Source organism: Brachyistius frenatus, unplaced genomic scaffold (assembly GCF_029030835.1).
Source record: "Brachyistius frenatus isolate BFR_SWC_R1_liver_20210118 unplaced genomic scaffold, ASM2903083v1 Contig_47, whole genome shotgun sequence".
Taxonomy (NCBI): domain Eukaryota; kingdom Metazoa; phylum Chordata; class Actinopteri; family Embiotocidae; genus Brachyistius; species Brachyistius frenatus.
In genome coordinates, this window is record NW_027210646.1 from 2633263 (window position 1) to 2655643 (window position 22381).

General features: G+C 40.7%; 1 protein-coding gene across 2 annotated transcripts in view; it reads right to left on the reverse strand.

Annotated features, from left to right (window-relative positions):
• eya1 (EYA transcriptional coactivator and phosphatase 1) overlaps positions 1-21891 on the reverse strand; it is a 64984-nt gene extending 43093 nt beyond the window's left edge. The window contains exons 1-2 of one of the 2 annotated variants that reach the window (XM_069703691.1): positions 21761-21891; positions 16977-17038 (exon numbers count right to left, since the gene is read on the reverse strand). The gene's annotated coding sequence lies outside the window, so the exon portion shown is untranslated. Of the gene's footprint in view, positions 1-16976; positions 17039-21755 lie in introns of both variants that reach the window. The other variant, XM_069703692.1, reaches the window with a different exon arrangement.
• Between the last annotated feature and the right edge of the window lie 490 nt (positions 21892-22381).

Genomic DNA, 22381 nt, shown 5'->3' on the forward strand with positions numbered 1-22381 from the left:
CTAGTCAGTTGGGAAGAGAGAAGAAAAAATGCGTCATTGAAAGAGCACTCTTAAAATCTTCATAATTAGGATTATTTATTTGAATAATCTCGAATTAGTCCGTTTGTACCGGATCAGCTGCGGGGTTCACAGCCCATACTGAAAGCAGGTTGCCACCAAGCAGCCTCTGTGTAACAGCAGTCAACGAGGAGCTGACAGAAATAGATCCGAGCTGCACTACTCCTGATTTAAACACACTGCAGTAATAATGAGGACGTGCTTGAAATGCAAGCGCTGCCTCCTTTTCCAAACCGACTGCCCACAGGTAAATCCACCGGATCGCGTTACAAATTCTGAGCGTGAAATATATTGCACATTGAACAGATTCTTGATAACTCAATTGACTAATAGATGCTCGGGGACTCTCAAGTAACTATTTTTTAATAGCAGCGGGTTGCACGTGCCAATTAAGTTACTGCATTTATTCAGTGGCTCTCTGTTTCAATAAGCAGCTGTATAAAATTAGACCGAGATGTAATTTTGCAAGTGAGTTGTTTTCAAATTGCAAAGTGTAATTATACACAGTTGTTTATGTCTCCGACTAAACTCTGATTTTCCTCGTATACTCCGTCATGCAGTGCTGTACGGTGTGTTTTGAATCAAGGTTGCAATCAACCTGGCAGTTTTACTGGGGATGACTGGTGATTACTTTACTATTTTCATGTTCGGCAGTATTAAATTAAAGGCCGTTAAATGCAAAACAATCTCATGTAAAAGGGTTTAACCGAATTATAAATTGTCAATATTTTGAGTTGGAGGGAATGAAGCATTTACACATCATGAAAGAGAATCATAAAGTTCTACGAATAAGAATTTAAAAAGCACTAACACATTCAATAAACTCGGTAAATTAGAACAATAAAATAATCTTTGGTGCGGCTATAAAAGCTTAAAGCCCCGTCTGCCTGCCAAATGGAAGCTTAACAAAAGATGCACTGATAGTGTTCGACTGACATCAGTGCGAAAACGCCTCTTGCCAAATACTATATCAAGTAAGAAATTTGAGAAGTAAGCTAAGATTAAATGTGAAGCCGTTCTTTATTAAGGATTATCTTGATGGGACTCGATGGTCTTCATGTGGGGTTGCAGGGATGCCTGCCTGCAATTTAGAGTGAGGAGAGATCTGCACTGTCCTCTGCTGCCAATAGGTTATCCACCGAGTTTCACACACACACACACACACACACACACACACACACACACACACACACACACACACACACACACACACACACACACACACACACACACACACACACACACACACACACACACACTCACTCACTTCCAAATGGCTGATTCTGTTTTTGAGATAAGGAATTGGGGGTTAATGTAAACCTAAATGGACTCGGAGTACTCGCGGTGAGTTTTTTCCTCTGTTGTTCCACAACGGAGAACATCTCGGTAAAGTGAGTTTACTTATCTTCGCAAAGAATAGATGAACAGCGTGAAGGGAGCAGGAACGGCGTGACGAGGGATCAAATGGTACGGATGAAACTAAACGCTAACACCCCGGTGACACAGTTGCAGTATTTTCGTATGCATATGCTGCAAACTTGTTTGGGTAGAGCTACTACAGTGTTTATACAATTTCACACATTGGTTGGGGGGGGGGGGGGGGATCAAGTTCCTTTTTTGACATACGTCTGAGCAGAGCATTGCGTTCAGAACCTTCCCCCAAGAAGGGAAATGTGAACTCGGGATAACTTTGGATAAAATAACAGTTTTATATATTTTTACAGGCATTACCGGGTGAAGCGCTCACCTACTGACTACGGAGAAAATACCAAAAACCTTAACTATACACACGTCCCACCCCTAACCTTGCCCCCGACCCCAAGTGGGACATTAAGTTTGCTGGACGGCAATTTGTCAAAGAGCTGGGTAAGTGCGAGGTACTGGATATTCCTGAGTTATTCATTGTGCGCGGTTTCCTGTTGAAAACAACGTTGGTAAAGCAAAGCTGCACTGACGACGAAGGGAAATTCAAGATCATTTTCCATACTATTCCATTCATCCTCTCTTTACCCTCGCTGCCTGTGTTTTCATGCGAACTCTGTAATACTAACTTGAAAGCAACAATGACAACTGCAGCAACCATAGCGAAAACAACTGATGCCATCCTCCATCCTGAGGAACAACAACATGTAACCTTGATGTCACCATGTCTTTCTGCATGCAGCGTTCAAGTATACACAGTATACCATTTACCCATCTAGCAGGCTTTCATTAAACTCAACAGAGAATCTTTGATGATGATAAGTTGTGCCCACAAGAAAGATTTTGACAGTGCAGACAGATCATTTTGAAGTCCCTCAAGGTAAATTAGTAGCGAGTCAAGTGCTTTCAAGTGGTGAATGAAAGTTGCGAGGGAAGCCTGAATCCCTTATAAACAAACATCAGGTCGGCCTGCCTCGCTGCGGAGCAGCGATAAAAGTAAACACAGCGTACCTCAACATGAAAATACATCGGAGCTCTCCTCCGCAGAGAGCAAGGAACAAAGGAAATGGTTAACCTCGGTGGACGTCAAAAACTCAAATTAACAGAGTGACCTTATTGTTGCAGCCATCGTGGATCCAGACAAAAGAAGGACAACATGTTTTAAATTCAGACAAATACCCATTTTTCTTAACAGTAAAACACAGCAGGTACACTTTAAGCCGTCCCTTCCAGATGTGCACAGAAATTTACATAAGCAATTACTATATGTTGTAGTTGTCACAGTGCATGCTAACTGGTCTGAAGTTAAAAACTCTCCGCGGACACATTTGTCCATGAATATACCGTCGGAGACAAGTGTGCTTTACGACCAGTGAAGCACACCTGGGGAGAGTCTATGAGGACTCTGAAAATCCTCAGACAGATTCTTTATTGGTCTCCAATGGCCCCAAAAAAGCCAAACAAGCACACTTCAGAGACCTATTACTCAGAATGAGACCTCGCTATGACTGGAAATATCACTGCCGGCATTAAGCACAGAATACGCACACGGGTTGTTGAAAGATAAAGAAATTAATAAGACTAAATTCAGCTTTATAAATCACTTCCATGTGGTTTGTGTGATACATGTGGAAATTCTTTCTTCTTTTTTTTAAATCCGACTTGTATCAACATGTGATTTAACTTGACTTGTAAATCAAAGCTCGATAGGAGTTTTTGTAGGGTAAAACATAATTCTAAGAATGATCAAGGACAGTTTTGGCCGATGCTTCGACATCAGACAAAGTCTTCTTACATCTCAGTGGAGGAACATTCTCTACTAATATTTGACATTTTTCAACCTGACGAAACAAACTTGGACATTTTAAAGATTACCACTACAGTTCCGTGACTGATCAGCCTATGAGCTGCTGTGCTTATGTGAAATAAAATGTGTGATGAAAATCGATCTCTCATGGCTTTATGTCAAATTTATTTCAACTTATGTCATTCACTAAACAGGCCAAAATTGGGCTATATACATTATTTCAAGCACCACCGTATTAAACAGCATAATAATGTCATACATAAAGTGATATAACAGCACTTTTTGACCATAAGGACTTTGTACAAATTTCAATTGCCTTTGTGATATAAAAATAACCTATGTAATCTCGACTATGTATTTTAAATAAAATAACACTTTTGTATATTTAATGTACTCATTGAAATTTACTTCATTACTAAAGTGGGAACATTTCCGACTCCGTAGAGTATAAATCTAGTTGAATGGATGGCCATCAGCTTCCACCAGTTTTTACCAAAACAACATAATGTTTTATATGATCATTTCCCTGCCACTCTGCATCAAACACACAGTGAATAACTACTTTCATAGGCCTTCTGCCTAAATGCACTAAAAAGCCGTCAGAAAAAAAGAAACAAAACGTCTACGGTGTGGCATTTTTGTCTTTCAATTTAACAGAAAGTTTTGACAGCGCAAACATGAGTATAAGTTCTCTAAATACGACAAATACATTTTCCCGTTCTTCTGGAGTTTGTCCCACATTTTGAAAATTTTAAACAAATAATACAAGATTCACAAAACAGTAACTGAGGAAAACACTCCCGTGCATCCTGATTTCATAGCTGCAAACTTGATGCTTCCTTTGAGTGTAAATGCAACTGCTGGGAAATCCAAGTTCACAAGTTGAACAGATATCAATGACTGTTACAAAAGTAAGCGATATAATTGTAGTAAGTGGGCCGGGCGGCTTTAGAAATACTGTAGCACTAGTTCCAGCAGTAATCTGACATTTTGTTTTAATAATAGAGCCTCACCAGCAAAACTACTAAATCTAAATCAGCTGCACCCTAAAATACCAATATGTTTGGTAATAAATTTTCAGCACCGCACTAATGGCAGCATTTGTCAGGGCTGCCCCAACTGTCTGGGACTGGCTTCTGACTTGTGCAACTCGGGCGGCCAGAAATGTGGCACTCCCCGTCTCCTCCACAGCTGCCCAGGTCAGCAGAGCACTGGGGGCCACGCCGCTGATCAGCAGGCTTGCAGTCGGTCTGGCCCGCAAGGAGCGGGGAGAGAGGGGTGGGGGTGGGGGTCATCACTGAAACTTATGTTCACCACACCACCAACTCCCAATTGGTTAGAGTGCAAAATGCAGAGGTTATGGACATAACTGCTGCCTCGCAACTCCACCCCCTCAGGCTGACTCCCCGTCTCCCTCCCCGACTTACTCCACAAACCCCCACCAGTCCAGCCACTGTGACATTTGTGAAGCCAGGAGTCCACATAACAAAAACACATTAGGCAAATGTCTGGGGTCAAACGTCTGTTTGAATTGGCCAGATGAAAGACACTTAGATTGGGTCTGTGCCATTCAGTTACAGTTACAAAAGAGACAGAGCTGTGCAAGCCAGTGGTTTGACTCACTGACAGAATATGCTCCCACATTCAAGTCATGGTGCCTTGTTTGCCAAGGGACATCACAAGAGCACAGGCAAGGCTATTTAAGCCAGGGGCATTATCAATCAGCTATCTATCACACGGAAACAAAACAGAAATACCACAGAATGCAAAATAACTTATATTTAACCTACATCCACATTTGCTCTCAAAGAAGGCAAGTGCAAGTGAACACAGCTAGAGTGTTTGCAGTGATGAATGGACACTGCCATTGGACACCAGCTTTCAGTAATAGTTAACTCCTGGACAGACTTAACAGCTGGGCTTATCTGTCTACCCTGCCTCCTTGCACATGTGAATGGATTATCTAGGCACCAGTCACTTATTTTATACAACAGCGGGAAACATACTGAGCAGCGTAATTTTCACAGCCTTGAAGACAGTGTGAACTATTAGCGGCTGGCTGAACTGGAGCGTCCGGCCAATCATGCAAGAGTCTGAGGGATTTTAAGACTGACGTGAAGTTCCAAAATAACCAATGGGATAGCTGCCTTTTAAGACTGCGCATGGGGAGTGCTGACACATACAGTATACTAATACCTCAAAGTACTTCTTGGTGACTTCTGTGCATTTGTCTGGTACTTGTTGCTGCAGTCATCGTGAGTAAAGGAGACAGCCTTTCATTTATTGTTTTCTCTTGCGCACTACTGCTGCACTATCCATATGCAGTGGACAGGAAGAGCTGTCCAAGTTACTTTACATGTTGAAAAAAACAAAAACAAAGACTGCGTCATCTTAAATGAGAGCAGAGCTAATGGTTATAAAGCAGGAGGAAACAACAAATGCATAATTCACCGGCACTGTAAACATTAGTTGTAATTCTAGTCCACCGAGAGTTGAGATCTCAGGCTTCCTGATGCAGTTCATTTCTTACACGCATAACATTGTGAAAGACAGCAACAGAACTCAACGACATGCCATGTTTGTTTCGTCCTGATGTGCTCGGAGCAGCGGTGGCCCCGCGAAAAGGTGACTTCCCCTATGAGGAAATGGAATTTGCAATGCAGGCCTTGCAGAACACTCTCCCTTTGTGCTTGTGTGAAAATAAGTTCAATCTCATTTAGCTGGAACTGATTTAGGGAAAAACAATCTCATATTGTAGAGGTTTCTTTATCAGCAACGCTCATATTAGTATACGGTATTCCTCTGTTTTCAATATAACCTTCAGCTTTAGTAACACTATACTTTTATAGTGGCAGGCCATAGCTGATTTTGAACAAAGAAAGGTAAAAGTCTTTCAAAAGGATCCTTAGAAGTCTGTTTATGTCCATTTAAAAAATATTTTTGAGTGCAAGAAAATGTTTTCTGCTCGTGTTTTTAAGAGTGGCAAGTTTGACCTGTAAATATATAAGGGAGAATGTAAAGTGCAGTCCAAGCTGCATCTACATGGGGAAGCAACAAACGAACTACAGCAGGCGAGTGACCACAATAATGGTGTTAAGAGTGGGCAAGCTGAAAGCTGAAGATGTATTGACAGGTCAGATTCATGTGCATTAAAAAGCTTTAAAGATGGGAATGGTTGATTGTTAGTTGAGTTAATGTATCGAGTCCATGAACTAAATAAATTCCTATTGATATCTCACCTCTTTTAAAGTCCATCTCATTCTATCCAACGTGTAGCCTCTTGAATTCTTCTTCGAGGACTCAAACCTCTCTCACTGTATCTATATTTGGTTACTGAAAAGAAGTAATGGGTTGCTTACATGCTTTATAATATGTTAAAAAACAATTTCGGAAACATGTATTTAATTCTGACAGCCGTGGAATATACTGTATGTTTCTGTCAGTTGATAAAAACATTTTTTTTTTAAACTACAAAGATGTGAAATGTGCTCATCTATGATTGGATAAATGATATTACAAAGTAGTCCGTGTGCTGTGGATAAAGACAGTGAGCCTACTAAAAGTTAGAGAGCGATTTTGAAACTGAAGTCAAGCTCACTACTGCTGCCAATTGCCTTCAGGGAGATCTCTTCTTGAACTCTGTACTTGACACCTTTGATAATTCATACACTTTTTCAACCCTGTGATTCGGAGATAAATTATCACTTTAATATGGAGGGTTCCCTGATTAACCTTTTGATAGCCCCGCGCAGCACAGGGAGAGGTGATGAACTGCCGGGGACCCGTGGTGATGAACACATGATTCATCGATACCAGCAGGTCTGCATGTCTTTGCTAAAACCGCAAACGAAACCACAACAAAGAAATTCCGGTCATCCGGGGCATTGCCTCTGACTCCAAAATAAACACAGCGTTTGTTACAAGGTTCCGCTTCTGCGTTCAGAGGGGAAAAGCAGACAGTGGGAAGACAGGGAAGACAGTGTGAAGCTTTCTTCCTCTTGACTTAGTGACTCAGTTGCCAAAGCCCCAGGTGTTTCTTTGTTCTCAAGACCTCCACTCACCTCTCTCGTTGACTTTCAATCGATCAAAACCAGCAGTAACTTGGTCCCGTCTATATAAATGAATGAATTTGCTCGTAATGCTTTCTGTGCCTACTACCACCGGCTAGATAGACCTATAAATAGCTCAGCAGTCTACCATGGAAACAAACCACCGCACAGCCTCGGATCAGTTACAGGAGTAGCAACTTTTTATAGGTCACGAAAACTTCCAGTTGCCTAGGAAACAACAGGTAATACTGGTCAGGGCAATTAGAGGGCCCATTTTGTTGAATGGGGAGTTATTAGAGAGCTGACCTGGGATAATTGAAGGGTTGCTCATTCATGGGTCCAAGGACTGTATCTGCTAATGCTGCACCTGGGCCAAGGCACCTTGAACAACTCACAATGGGAAGAAATACCTGTTTGTTTTCAGTAAGCCAGGGGAGGGGATCTGGTGGAAACGTGTCAAAGGATGGGACTGGTGGTTCAACAAAAAGCCACTTTCTGAATATTGATTTTCATTTTGACTTGTGTAATATTGTTCATCCTGTAGCCAAGCTTTAATCGAAAGCAATAGATCTGCACTGGATACAGTTGGGCCCAGAGTACCGAGCTTGAAACTGTTACCTTCCTACTATAAAACAGCCACGTATGTTCACACCTTCCTATGTTACTGCTTTAGATTACATGTGTGCATCAAAGGCTTTAATATTTAGTTTTTTTGGGGGAATTGAAATGTTTCGATACAACACAGCCTTCTTTGTTTGCTCTTTTCCCCCCACTGCATTTGTTGTGAATATCTGTCTATAAAACTACCACATCAGGGTTGAACTGTACCTGTTACTAATCCCACAGGCCAACCTAGATTCACAGCTGTGACTCTCACAGAAGCCCGACCCATCCATTGCATGATGACTATGCAATTTACAAAATTACAAGCTAGCTGAAACCCTGCCCTAAAGAAGCCCCAGACTCTGCCTGAATTATTAATCGACTATTGATGAAGGCCCGATAAATGCACCCAGCTCACCATCCCAATGACATTTCTTGTCTCCTGCCCTGAGTCACTTCTGCCGCGCTGTCTGCCGCTACACGTTTCTGTCAGTTGATACAAAACTTATGAAGTGAAATGTGCTCATTTAAATCACAAAAGGCAATTGTTTTCAACAGTGTATCATCTTACAGATCTCAACAGCGCTGCCACCTCTGCTGCCCGGGAACTCGAATAAGCGCATTACCAAGCCAGCTAATTACAGTTTCACACAGTGTGACAGTCGACAATCTTCCCCTATTCTGTTGGCCAGACACCAAAGTCTTCTAATGTGCTCACACAAGGGGAATCAACATGACAATCTGATGGCGGTATACAAACATCAACAGAGAATTGCTGGCATAATGTTGATTACTTCTCTGCCTTAGGTATTAATATAAAATCCATCAAACTTTAAGAAACTGAAGAGAACATTATTGTATATCTGAGGAAACAAAAATGATGACAATTTGTTTTTCACAGTGTGGATAAAAAAACATGAATACAAGCACACAAAGGGAACGCATAATACCACACAAGAATTATGGGGATATTAATTTAGCAATATAAAATACATTATCAAATGACAGTCAAGGACTTCACAGCCCCTCTGACTGACCTCTGAGCCCGGCCGTCCACATCTCCACCACAAGTCCCTCCAGCAGCTGCAGAGCACTTAATAAATTGCACCTTCAACAAAAGGAAAAGGTGATGAATTGAAAAATGTTTAGCCTTTTCATGCATTATTAATGCAGACTCTCCCTCAAATCGGTCGCTGATAAATAATTAAAAATTAATCTCATTATGGGAGTTTTCATTATAAGATAATTTAATTAAATGAAAGCCCAAGGACCTCTGAGGGCCCCGAGCCACTAGGGCCTCATGCCCTGCTCCTCTTAATGGGTCGAGGACAGGAGAGTGCACTGGTAATGCACAGGAGCCCATACATTATTTAATGGATCCCACTGAGTAAGGACAGATCAATGATAACTTGTCATCCCATCAATGCGCTGAAAGCATTCCAGAGCCGACTGCAGCGCAAATCCCAAAACTGGAAAAGAAAAACATCTGCGCACACGTGTGGAAATCACGCACGCTTGCAAGCCCATACACATTCATTGTATGCCAAGCAATGTCACTTGCTGTCACTGGAGGATGCAGCTATGAATATTCTTTGTTTGTGCATGTTGAAATGCGATACCAAACAGAGGATGCCTGTGCATTTCACTGATGGGAAGGCAGTGGAGGGCTGGAGGTTGGAGGATGAAGGGAAAAGAGGAAGACGTCTGATGTCTGTTGCCTACATTACAGTCCAGGTCCAATGTGCTTCAGTGCAAACGGTGAAGGGTACAAGGTGTACATCTGATACCAAACAATAAAGGATATCAGAGTCAAATGGGAGCCATTAAAGACTTTCTTGGTGAACGAGAGGAGGGGCTGAAGAGGAAGAGATGCCCTCTTCCTCTAGGTTTGTCTTGTCTCCAGGAGCACTTAAGCACTCTAATTATTACCTCGCAGTGAGGATGCACTCATCTAGCTCACACCGAGACGACTTGAGCTGCTTCACCAGCACACGTGCTTAGAGTTTCCAGCTATATTCAGACAAGCAGCACAACAAATGGTGACTTTACACTCTGAGTATGATAAAATATATAAAACGTAGATGCACTTGCATGCGTATTTTCATGTGTACACTTTGGTTTGGCCACTTTTTTACAATAACCTTGAGTAAAACACACGAGGCTCGACTTTCCAAAGAATTACTTCGCCACTTAATTGGACTTTTTCATTCTCTTTCCACAGCATGCAATGAGGGTAAAATTCAAATTTCAAAACGGAGGTAAAATGATTTATTATTATTGACTAATATTCAAATTCTTCAAAACCAGTGTTATTACTCAGAGCCCGTCATCATTGCCAGATTCATACAAATCAAATGAATGCAATTTTGATGCTTAAAGCATAGGGGGAAGTGTGTATATATGCACATGAGGCCTGCATTTCAAAGAGGAAATCTTTAACATAAACATTAGCATTTTGTGAAAACAACTGAGTAATTAGTTTAGGGCATAATAAGCTGGGGTAGGCACACAATGAAAGAAAGCATTCTGGCTTTAAAATGAATAAAAATTGATTGTGTCCCAATAAAAAACGAATTGGCAGAGTGTTAACTGGATTCCACATAAACGTCTGTAGCAGTCCCTGGCCGCTTTATTGCGTGCTAATGCAATAGAGAACACTTAGCAATAAATGCTCCTCTCTGATGAGCTCACAGAGGCTTTCCAAGATGGCCTGATGAAATTGTAAAAATTAGATTTGAGCTAGCTGCTAATGACTCCTAAAACAAAGGAAAATCTCCAAATAGAATTAGCCTGCCCTCTTCTTCTCTAAATACATCATATGTAAATTACTGTCATTTGGAGAAATATGCCTGCCTGGAAGGTAAAGCCTTCATTAGAGATCTCGGTAGGTTTGGGACTCAAACAAGAACTCCTCCTGGACATTTAAAAAGTTTGAGCGCTGAGAGAAGCTATTGTTCACTCAAAAGGCAGCAAATCAGAGGCAAGACTACCGAATTTATTTTTCATTATTCCAGTCAAGCCTAATGGATTTTGTTCCAACGCTAAGGGCAGAGATAGCTGCTGCTGGTATGAGAAACAAATACGGTGTATTTGTAAAATATCATTGCTATGATCCATATTTGTATTTAATTTGAAATCCACAAACAGCATGCTCACTAATATCTTCAGTGAATCACTTCATTAATGCAGAGCCACAGACACCAATACAGTGTTATTCAATACAGTTAATTAAATGAATGAAAGTCTGATACATTATGACGGTCACTTTAACCATTAAGTTCAGTTTTATTTTAAGCTTTTAACTTTTTTTCTGTGAAATAATTTGCATTTGATGGTTTGAAAGATTATTTCCTTAATCATAATGAACCTAATGCATAATCTAATCATAACATGCTTAATGACAAATCAGTTAATCTTAGTTTAATGGGATATCAGTCAGCAAAATAAATTATGTTCTCATAAAACTGATACAAATTGACAGCTGATGAAGTGTCAGTGCAGCACAGGTCAGTTGTGTGACTTGCAGCATGAAAGTAGTTCCTCATTAACATCCAAAGGATTCCAAAGTGCTCTCATTTGTTTCTACGTCATTTGTGCACATTTGTACGTCATTATTTTTCAAGTTATCACAATTTACCAATCTGACATGTGTAATGTTCATAAAGTAGGAATTAATAGAGTCACAATTTTTCCTTTTGTTCGCACGAATGAGCAAATCAATGAGTCGCCACTTTGGAGTCATTTGGACATGAACGGGGTAATGAGTTTAAAAATGTCCTTTCATTTCTCAAAAACTGTGCGAGTGCAAATCTTTTATTTTGCCCGCACGAACAATGAACAAACAATGTGTAAACAAATCAAAATGTTTCCCCTGTCAGTGCAACCGCCCTGTACACTTAACGTGGTAAATTACAGCATTATGCCTCTTGATGTTTTGGATAAGTGTCGAGTGCTCTGATGGATCAGTGATGGTGACCATGGAGGAGCTGAGGTCAGTAAAGTGCGGTAGGTGGTGATAACGGATGTTATGTCCAGTCAAATATGTTTATATTATTCATTTCTATTTATATTGTTTTAGGCTATTCCTCCACTGACACGTAAATACAGGTTCAGCATAATGGAGTCTACACTGTCTTGAGTCAGTGCTGGTATGCATGCTAAGAGGGAGGTCCACATTCCTCTTGCTCATTTGATCAACATTTATATGAGCCAAGAATTATGTTTTGGAAATGCTTGATCACTGGTACTTTCTGCTCACACAGGTGTTCTGTAGGAGGACTTTATCTCCCTGACCTGCCTGATCCTTTAAGAAGGAATACACTTTCCAGTTTAAGTATCTTTGTGCAGGTTTTTCTTCTTTTTTTTTTTTTTCTTCTTTTTTCTGCTATAATGTAAATCAGTTCCAAAAAAGGGAATGTTGAATTGTTTAGAAATGTCACCAACAGTCTTTTGATTATGCCTCTTGATGAATATTTCTGTTTCAGAACAACGGAGTACCATGTAGCTCTAAATGAGAAGAGATTGATTCCACCTGGGTCAAAGTGGCTCTAATTCCAGAGACCCTCCCTGATTGGCCACAGACAGCACTGGTTGGTCTGTCTTTGGCTTTGTTTCTTCTTTTTTTTTTGACTCTCTAAGAAAATGGAGGAGGGAGGAGTGTTGTGTGTTTTGTCGTTGTTTTTGTGACCGGTCTGAATAAATTAGATCTATTTGAAAGAAGTCCATCCCTCCGACTCACATTACCAACCATCTTCGAGTAGCTACAACATCCGGTGCTGCATGCACGACAGCACCACAGCTGAAAAACAAAATCCTAAAGGAAACACTGTTCTGTCATTCCGATTGCTCCAATACAACTTTGTTAACCAAATGATCTGAAATGTTTACACAGTTCCTGCCACTAAGTATTTGCCCTTCCAGAGAAGCTGCCACTTAACTACTCAGTAACCATTCACACTGCCCTTTGCTGTTTGTACAGGGCAAGAAAAACAGACATGTATGACAACTTCTCAGCAACTATGCAGCAATTAAACAAGATAAGTGGTGTTTGCAAGAGCTGCTCAACTGTTTCCTAATACAAACAGAGGTTCTGCCAGTTGCCTAGCTTCAGGACATAAGCCTTGTGTGTTCCTACCATGTAGGTAATTCACTTATCTGGGCATTGTTCTCAGTTCATCCCTGTTGAATCACAGGCTTTGTTGATAGATTTGCCCCAGTTTTAGATAAAAAAAAAAAAAAAAAAAAAAAACTTTCCAAATATAAGCACAGACCTCACAGGGTTTCCTGAAATAAAACCAGGCAGAATCATTAGTGGTACCAGGAAGTTACATGTGACACTAAATGTCAAAAATACTAATTGAGTAGTTTAATAAGATATGCGTTGTCCACACCATGCATCACAACTGTGTTGTAATCACGAAGGATCTGTCAAAGATGTTTTATATTAATCTAATGTTGACTATAAACAGAGAGTCTGTCACTTTATTATGCACCTAGTGTGTTTGTTGGACACATATCTGTAAAGCTGCAAGTGAGACCAGGTCTGTGTTAAGTTTGAGTATTTTTTTGAGGGTCACACATGGAGCACCAGCCAGACTGCAGCTGTGGGGTATTCCCACTGTCCATAAGCACCTACTTCCTAATGGACTAACAGAAACTCAAAAATAATAACCTAGATCTGTCAAACAGTTATTGACTCTTTAATGCACTAATTTCACATCAAACCAAAAGCAAGCATATCCTATATCCTCCAAACCTCCACAGTGAAAAGTATCAACAACTGATATTGTAGCTGAAGGGCACAAGGCGGAAAATTAGGCAGGAGAAAATTCTTAATTTTTTAACACCCATAGTATAACCCAAACTAACACCCTTGTTTGACAAAAATATCTAGAAAGTGAAAATAAAGCGATGTCGATTTATGATATGCACTGTAGGTGTCATATTTGATGCATCTAAGTAGTTAATCAGCTCTGATGTTCTTGAAGGAGTGAAGCAGCAGATTACAGTAATTGAAAGTCCATACTGCGACAGAAATAACTGTTCTCACACAGGGGCTAGACCCACTGGTGCCTTTTGCTGTCTGTTGGCGAGAACTAAATATATTTTCTGCATTCTGAATGGCATTCCTCTCTAACACATATATGCCAGTAGTTAACAGTGGATGAGAATAAATAGCTTTCTCAGCCAAGCTTTGAGTCATGTCAAAGATGGGTGTAAACATGTGTAATTGGTTTGTTTGTGGACATATTTAACATGCTTAAGCAGCTATAAGGAAGTGTTTGTGGAAATATCTTAATTTGGTCTTTCCATTTTTGATCTATTTACATCAATAACAAGTCAGATACACTGGCACTTACACATATTGACAGAGTAATAACCCTTCTGGCAGAGTAACAGGGCCTAATTTCTGAGGATCATAACAGTGAGCCAGGATTATGTCACTCTGACCACCTGTTCCCTGAAAAACGTCACTGGCTTTAAGTAGTTCCGGCATGCATCCAAAATGTGAACTTCTGAACCAGAGCGCTTACTTTCTCATTTGTGCAGAAGCAGGAGGCGGCAGTGTGTAGCAACAGGCACTCTAATTTCGTGGCGGTGGAGCAAAGGTTTACATAAGAGATGTGCTGTTCTGTGGCCGTCACTCAACCTGCCCCTGATTGGCAAACGCAAGAACGAGGCGGATGCTGTTTCATGTCACCTAAAGGCTAATGAGAGATTAAACATCAGCAGCAGAAATGCTAAATATTGTTCAGTAGTCCAGCAGGAGGTACACACTTGTTTCTATGGAAATAGCAATAATAATAATGATAATAAGAGGCTTATTCAACAATTTTCTGTCTTATACAAAGCAAATTTATTTAAAAAAAAAAAAATCCGGAATCAGATGTTCACTTACATGATCTATCAAAAAATAGAGAGTGAAATCCTCTCAGGAAAGACAGGCTTCTTATATTAATACAGGCTCATGCCTTAATCTTGAAAGAACTTCACAGAAATAATAGCTGACCTCAACAAAACGAATCTTTTCTCCGTAAGGAGAAAGAGCTAAATGTTCTGCTGCTAACGCTGTCCGTCTTCAAGGCCAAGTGGCATTGCAGGTGCAGCATAAACACAGTGTATATTTCTCTTGGACCAGGGTTCTAAAATAGCTGTGCAAGCATTCGTGGACCACACACAGCTGTTAGCGGTGTGGTTCTGCTCACATCATTGGAGTTTATGCCAATTAGCCGCTCTGACTATTTGCAGGGTGTTTGTCACGAATGAAAATAGATGGACCATCCTCCAGAGCCATGCAGAACCGCGCTCTCTCCAACTGGCAATAAATGCTTTGTGACTAATTTGAGATGAGAAAGATCTACATTTTTCATCATCCTGAAAGAAATTCTGCGTCTGACTTAAACACGACTGCGAGACAGAATCGAACACCCGTCCGGGGCGGCAAGAAGAAACTGCATCAAGCAGCACGGGACACGTTCCCGGTAAATGAAACGGGCTTGCTGAGGAAACCGGCCCAGCAGTGGCCCATCACGGGGAGCGGTGAAACCAGCGTACTGTGGTGGCCTTGATGAAATCACCCCCACACTAAGGCCAATGTGCTGACAGTGGGGATCAAGGCAGTCAGAGTTATTCCAGGGGTCCTGCCACTCTACAGCCCAGTAGTTGACCTGTACAAAAGGTTGATGACCCACAGACAGAGCAGCACACGGACCGTCAGTCTCAACACTGTAAACTACAGCAAAACCTGAAGTCATGTTTCAGGCTGTGGGCGACAGACGGAGACGGAGACGGAGACAGGCGGGCCGCAGAAGAGGGCACTGTTTTTCATCACTGTTACAGAGTACAGCGCAACGATAAAGGTCTTGTACATTTTCTCATAATTTCCCGAAAACTTACCAAATGAAGAGAGAACACTGTGGACCGTTTGGATCCTCCAGTTATCAGTTGGAACATTTTAGGATAAGAGAGAAATCTATTCTTTGTGCGATGTTAAATTTGATCCATTCAAGGGTTACAAAGCACCAACTGTATGCTTTTCTTATCAAGGCAGCCACTGTCCATCCCGGAACACTAAAGAGAAGTAGCAACAAACCCCGTTCCATCTGCTCCATGTGTTAAGGTGTCTATTATGTGCGAAACAAGCCTTTTTTTTTTTTTTCTTTTTTTTTCCCGGCCGTGCCTTTTTGACTCTGATGACATAATTCTGCAGAGAGTTGGTGCTTGGGGAACTTTCTGCGCTCTTACTTTTATACACCTATTTAAGAACAGCAGCCTTTCACACCGAGTTCAGCAGGAAGAAGCTATAAAACCAAATGGGCAAGACCTACAGTATTTCATAATTAATAGGTAGCAGGGCGAGCAGAACAGGCCGCGCTGACGTAAAAAGATCAACAACGTATAAAAGTGATCATTCATTCGCCGGAAAATTGCGGACAAAAAACCCTGTGCCGTATGTTATTCCTTTCACAAAAACAAAATCATAACAAATCTGAAATACGTGTCAAGCTTTTTATAATCTTTGATTGCCTTGCTTTATTTGGAAGTCCTACAGAGCAGCTACTCTCCTCGCCCATACAGTCTAATTTGTTACCGAGGTGGTCCCCAGCTCATACCAGGTCACCACCTGCAAGCAGCACTGTAAATTACTTGGTGGGCCTAATTGCCCATGTCCGCCATGTTACTATAAACTACTAGTGCTGTGCTAACTCTATTGTCAGGTACTTAATCAGGGCCACCAGATTTATTTCCAAGCACTAACTCTGGGGACAACCACAAGCAGCCCGGAGTAATTGGAGCTTTTTTTGCATCTAAAATTAACCACCTATTCTTAGTGGGGTTGGGAAATGATAACAATAATGATATCAACCAAAACCATATGAGGCCTTGCCTTTCATACTGGGAGTTACATAATGCACAATAGATCCAGATGTTGCTCTGAATGACCTTACCTGGGGGGGTATGGTGCCATTATGCCAATCAAACACAGTAACACTTAGGCCTAAAGCAGACTGGAGAAACTCAATTATTCAGGCTCTTACCTCACACATACAAAGCAGCCAGCAGCAGGCGTTGGGGTTAGCTCGGTCCCTCCTGTGAGCACCTGAAGCAGGAAATGACGAGAGAGAAATTAATAACCACAAATAAACTTACGATTGGGCGCGCACACACGTTTGGAGAGAGAAACTTTCACATGCTTCCAAACCAAAATTCATTCCAGTCTTCACATTTTAAGTACATCTAAGTTGACAAAGTACTTCAAAATATAAACAGAGGGACACTGATGAATGAATTCTGTTAAAGGCAAAAAAGTCAAATAGATCAGTGTAACATGCCTGCAGATATTTTTGGGCCATTTGTAAGTTGACTCTGTTATTACGTGAAGTTTGAAGAATTTACAAAGTGAGATAAAAAGAGAAAAGAAAAAAGAAACATTCAAATTAAAATAAAAACAACTTTTACAAGATTAAATGTGAGCAATTTCACAACGGCGATGTGCTGTATAAAAAGAAGAAATGAAATCTGTAATATTTTTGTTTTTGTTTTGAACATTTATTTTTTTGAACCTATTTTCCATTGCAGTTTCTTTCATTAAGTGACTGTATGTGGCACTTTGTAATCGAACTCCTTTTCGTCAATGCAGCAGGCGAAGCAGTGGAGGGTGAGAGAAGAGTGAGCACTGAGCATGCAGAGGGGATGTGGTCTGTGTAGGGATGTCAGAAGCATAATGGGCAGCTGAGTCATAGGTTATAAAAAGCTGTCATTAGGGATTTCTGTCCTCAGCAGCTCATCACACAGGACCTGTGAATTATTTATTACGCTGGAAACTCAAGTGCCCCGTTACTCAAGACCGCCTGGTTTCCTGCACTTCCCTTTCCTTGGGCTTGTTTAATAAAAGCACGCCATTTAGTTCTTGTAATTAAAGTCTTTAAGAGGATCCTAGATATAAATAGAAATTCAATTTATTAATGTAAATACAGTGGTGATTTTTGTAGCTGTAACAAATGACCAACAGTGCATGCTTCTAATGAGAGCAATAACACAATGAAAGTCTACAATTAAAGTGTTTGGATTATTAGGATGGGTCCTGTGTTTGTTTTGCCCGCAGTCCAAATCACCTAATTAACAGCCCCCAGAGTACATTAATGTGAGGGATTTTTATTTTACACCATGATTATTTTCTTAAATAAACCAAAGAATGATTTAATAACGACAATTTGTAGAGAATTTTTTTTTTTTTGCATGAATGGAGACACGACAACAGGTAACACTTTATGTCCTCGTCTTTAAAAAAGCTCCCAATGTCAAACTTTGGAAGCACTTCATTATTATATTCAATCACCTATATATTCCACAAATCAGCAAAAAAATAAAGGAAATCCGTCTGAGTTCTTTTTTTTTTCTCTTGCTTTTTGATAGCAGAGTCGATGCAAATCAGCTCAGGCATTTTTCCTCACTTTGTTTTGTTCTCCGTATATGAAAATGGTTAAAAATCCCAAGGGTCAGTGAAAATGATCCCTCCACTCCAGTCGCCTGCTCTAAGTCAGCCAAAACATTCCAGACTTCAAAAGACGGCTTTGCCTACCAGGGCCATTTCAGTGTCCCAACCTCCATGGCCCAGGAGGACTTGGTTATTTGGATAAATTAATTTCTGGAGTCTGCCTGAGTTGCAAAAACAACCTCCTGCCTGACAGCAAATTACTCTAACTGAAAAAAACTGGAAAATATATAAGGTTAAAGAAAACACCTACTTTTTTTTTCTCCACAATAGTGTTTTCTGTTTACAGACTGCTCTGCTGTGTTTATGAGTTTATATATTTCTAATAAAAGACGAAAAAATATCGCCGAATACACCTGTAAACCTATCTGTTGGCAGGTGAAGAGTTTCAATAGGCAACATCAGCACACAGGCTGTAAAACAGTCTGTGTACACTGTGCAGCGGACAGGCTGTATACCATAAAACAGGCTGATGTAAAAGTTTAACAACTGTCAGTGGTATTGAAAAAAATGATATAAAACTGAAATCTCCTGAAGATTCAAGCATTTGCAAAAAAGAGAAAAAAATATAAACCTGAGAACACAAGCTGTGAAGATGGGGGAGGAAATGGTTACGGAGGGAAAATTATGCAAACAGATGAAGACAATCCAGAATTAATGGTCCGCAACATTTTCAGGCACTCAGAGAGCTGTCCAAGGACACCATAGGGGAGACTGCATGGCCCCAGTAATTGGAGGAGCATGTAACTTCAAAAGTAAAGAGAACAGACTGGAGAACTTTCCTCTGAAGTCAAGTCTTGAAGAAAACGTGAAGCACATGTACAGTACAGTAGGGAATCCGGTACATGTGTGAATGAAAATTGTTCTATTCATTGCTGCAGACATGATACATTGCAGTATTGCTGCTGTGCAACCACACTTTTAAAAACGGACTGAATCCTGAACTCGGATCTTCGGGTTACAGCTGCTCCATCGCAGGTCAGTCACTCATGAATGGGCCCAAGCGAAACAAAATATTTCACAATGTCAGTAAATATGTCCATAAAATACGGCATTCGGAGGACGTGAGATCACCCAATGAAAGATAAAATGCTAGAAAATGTAACGACCATAAGTCACAAAAAAATATGTCATTTATAATATTTTGGATTGTGACCGTCTTCCTGAACTTTCATAAAATAGAGATTTTATGTGAGGCAATGCACGGAAGGGATCAACGGTCTGATCAAATGATGATTTAATCGTAATAAGAGAGGAGTATTACAGTAGGGATGTAACAGGACATGATTTGCAACTATTTTGATAATCAGTTGATGGTTTCAAGTAATTTTAAAGCAAAAGCACGTCTGCTCCTTTCAAATGTGAAGAGTTGCTGCTTTTTCCTTGTCTTGTGTGATTGTTAATTGAATGTGTTTAAGTGTTTGACTTTTTGTTGCTTAAAACAATCATTTTAAAAGCCTTAATGAATTTTGATGGGCATTTTTCACTATTTCCAGACATTTTATAGTGTGCAGGCACACAAAGAGAGGGAGAGACTCACTCATGCATTGAACTTGGGCTCAACAAACACTCCAAACTCCTCGCCTTTGACAAGTCTGATGAGAAGTGTGACATGCTAGATTTACCTCGTGGAGAAAACAAGGCGGAGTAACGGCTTGCGTTGAGTAATATTAACATCCACGGCCAAAGTGCCTTTGAGCCAGGCACCTCAACTGCTCCCTAGGTGCCGCAGCTACGGCTGCTCACTGCTCTGTGTGTGTGTGTGTGTGTGTGTGTGTGTGTGTGTGTGTGTGTGTGTGTGTGTGTGTGTGTGTGTGTGTGTGTGTGTGTGTGTGTGTGTGTGTGTGCGCGCGCGCGCTCACTGCTCTGACTGTTTCACTGTGCAGCAATGGGTTAAATAAATTCCTGTGTGTGTGTAACATACTGGCAAAAAAAAAAAGATTCTCCTTCTTCTTCTTCTTCTTCTTAAAAAGAACGATGGAGACAGACCAAACCGACATGATCTGTGCGCCCTGTTCCACTTTTCTCATTGTAATTGCAGTGTAACCACGGACCCATGTACTTCTGGCATGACCTCTGGTCAGAAGTGAGCCAATACTCAGCAGTAACCTCATCATAACATTTAACCAGGTGTATAAATATGGCAGCTTCTTGACTTGACATTAGACACTGAAGCACGACTGATATTTGACAGCTTTATAAAAACACTGAATCAGGGAACCACCATCTTTACACACTTGATCCAGCTGAGAGGCTTATTCAGTGCTGCGGGAACAGCAGAGGGCCTGCCTCTGCGAAGACTGTAATCACGATGGCATAACTTTGACATAACCTACACTTCTGTCTTGACGATGTGCTTCAGCTATACATCATGAAAATAACTCCAAGTCAGAAGAAAATGAAGACAAACTGTATCACGTTGGAATGGAAAAAGCAGAGGGGAACACAATCTTTCCAAGGTCTGTTGGTCTGAGGGAAGAACCCCATGCATGTTTGAGTCAACACAACATCCACTAACTGAGGAGGAAATGTCCATTTTTAACCTGCTATCCATCACTGTCAAAAGTGGTGCACAGTGAAAAAGGAAATAATTAAACAGAAAAATGACTGCAGTCTGGGGCAGAATGAATGAGAGCAAAACCTAGATACAACTGCTGTTAACTTAAGGTAAATGATATTTTGACAAATGCGCCTTGTGCAACATACCTGTGGCACCTTCTTTCTGGGGGTGAAAACACATTATTTATACAATATAGGCTACTACTGAGGTGAGTCAACACGAGTAATAAAATACAGTACTGCACAATGGGAGGGTGGGCATGCAGTATGTATGCTAAACGGAGGCCATTGAAATATGCAGTTTTTAAAAACAGTGCTCCAGATAAAGTCAATCATTGCAAAGTAACACACAGAATGCAACAAAATAAAACACCTAAATGAAGAGGATAAGCACGTTAAAGTAAAAAAAAATAATAATTTAAAAAGAAAACTTTACAAATTAATTGACCATTAAAATAGCCTGTATGAAACATAAAACTAACATAAATTCAATTACAAATTAAGTGAGTGAAAAGTTGATCGAGCTTTAATTGATCAGTGCGCACATATCCTTCCGCAGCTAACAGCCTATTGGAACTATATAATACGGAGTGCTGTTGCCGTCCCCGCCCATATTGGGAACGGCTCAATAACACGCTGTCACTTCGCCCCAGAAGTCAAAACAAATATACCGAGCAAACTGTGACGAAACACAGAAAACAGACACACACACACACACACACAAAAAAAATGCAGAACGAGTGGCTTCTTCGGAGGTGCCTACCTTACCGTGAGTATTTCACCGCTGTCACCACATGCAACAAGTCTCCCTGTCCACAAACATTTCAGCTCTTTTGAGCCGTCAGCGACTGCTTTCCTCCCCGCTGGCTGGAAAACGCGTGCGGGACAAACGGACGAGAAAAAAGCTGATCATTGTCCGTCACGAAAGCTAAAAGTTTTCACAGTACCTGAGTCGGAAGGTTACAGACAATTGACGAGATAGATCCGTATGCGACTGTGCGCGCGCGCGCGCAGCCCACTGGTACCAAGTGGGCTTTGAGCAGGCACGAGGACAAGCTTAACGCAGAAATAGGCTGTTACAGTTCGCTTTTGTCGTCAACGACAGGTTGTTACTTACTTGTCAGTGTTATATTATTTGATCATATTTTTTTTTAAACTCAATTAATACATTAAACTACCATCTGTTGTGATAATTTAGTTACAAAAAAAAAAAAAAATTGCTGATTTAGAGCATGATTGAGGGATGCCTAATATTATAAATTACATTTGCGGTGGTGATTCACGATGTGCTGCTTTTCTAAACTACATGTCTTCCCCTCTTTTTGGATATGAATTAGAGCGCCACCTAGGGTTCCATATTGCCATCAATATTGTTGAATGATTTTTCAA